This window comes from Pinus tabuliformis, chromosome 4_1 (genome assembly GCF_031772625.1).
Source record: "Pinus tabuliformis cultivar Carrire ecotype Pingquan chromosome 4_1, CPIR1, whole genome shotgun sequence".
NCBI lineage: Eukaryota > Viridiplantae > Streptophyta > Pinopsida > Pinales > Pinaceae > Pinus > Pinus tabuliformis.
The window spans coordinates 415027581-415030641 of record NC_142303.1 but is presented as its reverse complement, the minus strand read 5'-3'; positions in this window follow the sequence as shown (position 1 = coordinate 415030641).

Here is a 3061-nt window from a genome sequence, read left to right as displayed (position 1 = left end):
CTGAGTCTGTCTCCATTTTTGCAAATTTGGAGTGAAAAATGATGAGTATGAAGAGATTTTTTTTAAGGTATGAGGGTGAGTAGGGTGACTGTTGTTTTTCCTTTTGGGAAATGGGATTGACTGATTGTATGACTATAAATGAGGGTTTTATGGTGGAGGGAATGTAATGAGGGAATAGGAAATGGGATTATGGTTTTGGGAATGTATAGGGTTTATGTTTAGGAATAATGTATAGGGCTTAGGGTTTGGTAATGGGAGTGAATGCCAATGATTTTGGGGGGGGAAGAGGAAAGAATTTAGGGAAATTTAGTGACAAGGGAAAGGAATGGGGTGTGGAAGGTAATCAAAAGGGAATTAACAGCAAAAACAAAACCCTATGCAACTTTGGCAGGACAATTTCAGTGACAGCTAGGGTTTGTTTTTTAGACACATAAAACATCACCAAAGATGGAAAAATCCCTTGCTAGACCAGATGAGAGGTTGTACTTACTTGCCAAGAGGTTATTTGTGCATTTGGAGGCAAAGGAGGGCAATAAAATTGGTTTTGGAGCTCAAGCAACAGATGCGTAGTGCTACCTCCCTGGTGTATAGCGCACAACCAAAATCCAGTTCAAAACCTGCACCAGATGCATAGTGCCAGGCAGGTGCGTAGCGCCGGTGCCCAGATGCGTAGTGCCACCAAATTTTCGTGATTTTTGCCTAATTTTGCCTCTTTCTCCCACAAACCTGATTTTTGTCCTCCAAGAGTGAATTTGCACAATGAAATGACAAAGAGGACCTTTTTCACTTTAAATATGAATGACTTTAATTTTTCATCCATTTCAAACCCACTTTTCTATTGTTAAAGTCACTCTGCTTTTAAAAGCTTTGTTTTGCATTTTGCAGTTTGACTTTTCTTGATCACTTGATGAATTGATGTTTTTGTTTCTTTGCGGAAGGTGGAGTTGGCAAGGTGACCAAGGGTAGTAGCTGTGAACTTATTACATATAGAGAAAATTAAAATTACATAAAATTTTATACATAAGAAATAAAACTCAGTTTTACTTCAAAACAGGGTTTTGAGGAAAAACTTGCTTATTGAGTATATCATCATTGAAATTTTGATCTTGTGACCTTATTTTACCTCCTCATGTGCCTGCTAACCCTTATTCAGCTTTTCCATGACGATGGTGACAAACCCTAGACCTAATGAGACCTAAAACCCTAAAAATGGCTTTTGCAAATGTAATGAGAAAAAATGACTGTAAATGACCTGAACTTGTGAAAGTAGGCTAGCAGGTAAAGACCAAGAGGGAAATTTGATAATGAACCACTTCCATCAGTTGATCCATGACCTAATGAAATGCAGCTGATCGGATGTGACACCTAAAATGCATGCAAAAAGAGAATTTGATCACTAATGGAGGGATGAAGATATCGACACTAACACATCATAAGTATTTAAATCATCATAAGTCCAAATGAACACATCTTAGTACTATTTGAATAAGTGGATGAAACCTTATTATTCTTGAGGAGAACATATCCCAAGATTAATGTACTTTGGATCTTCTTTGGTACCCAAATTAATTTTTTCATGCAACAATGTAGTGCTTTGGGTCTATTAATGAAATATTGTTGGTCATCTGAAGTGGTTTTATAGATCATAGAGATATTCTAGTGACACCACACCCTTAGGCATGAGATTTCCACTATGTGCTTTATCTCCTTCTTGGAAAGACTTCTCGTGCTCACCTTCATCAATTGTTACATCTTTAAATACATAAACATTTTCCATAATGTCAAGTATCTGTTGGTTATCATTAAACATACGTAAATCAGTTATGTTGTTGAGGATAGATTGCTTATGAATAATTTCAATAGAAAAATCATCTCTAAACAAAGATAACCTTGAAATTTTGTTTTATAAAGTGTTTGCAACTGCATTATTAATCCTAGGAAGAGACTTAATGTTAAAATATTCTATTGACGGTGTTGGACCCACCAACATGTCAGGGGATCTACTTGGTATGAAGTCCCAACTAGACCTCAGACCATTTGGAGTAGGAGTCCGAGCAATAGGCAGTAAAGCTATGCCTTGACCACGATAGCGCGCAAAGGTAAGCATGATATCTTTGCCAGAAGCAAGTGTGTGACCTTGCAACGAGTCAAGAGAGATGCATGGGGAGGTTCTAACACACGAAGGGGGAAAGGAAGTGTGTCCCTTAGAAGTTTGTAATAGTACGCATCCTGTAAGGAACACACGAACATAATGACATCACGGGTTGAAAGCGAAATAGTTCACAATCTAGGATGATGGGTTAAACCAACAACACGATTCCAACAAGATTCATACAATCATATACAAAGTATTTCATACATGAATGCGTAAGCTAAATAAAATACATTACTAAAGCAACCAGAATAGTCCAACTACAAGAACAACATATGCATGAAAACATGTTGGCTATGTTATATTATATAAAGTGAAAGTTCCATCCATACATATAACCATGACAACTACTAGCCCCAAAAGTGGAATGTTACAGTCAACACCGCCTACTCCTCCAAAGAGATGTACTCGTTCTACACTGTGGAGAAGTCAAGGCTCGTCACAATACTCTCCAAGCCCTCTCTACACAATGCCTAGCAAAATCTTGGGTCCCCAAAAGCTTTTTTTATGAGTTACGAGGTTCTATTTATAACAAAGGGTGGGGTGACCCTTGCCATTCCCCTTTGTGACTCTTGGACTACCCTCATGACTCTTCAACTTCATTACATAACTCTTTACATTACATATTATTGTTTGCATTCTGTTAGTGTCAGTCAGTTCTGCCTATCCCCAATGATCAAATATCCTTTTACCAAGTTTTGTAAGGTGTCTCAAAGTTAAATTTTATCATGTCACTAGGTTTTCATAATAAAATTTGGTCACTGGTTAGTGTGTCTAGGATTATCTCTACTCTCTCAAGAATTTCACATGTCAGTCACTTACATCACTCAACTGAGTGTATCATCATTAAGAGAGTATCATTATCATGTCAGCCATCACCATCATGATTTCACTTAGTCTAATGTCTCC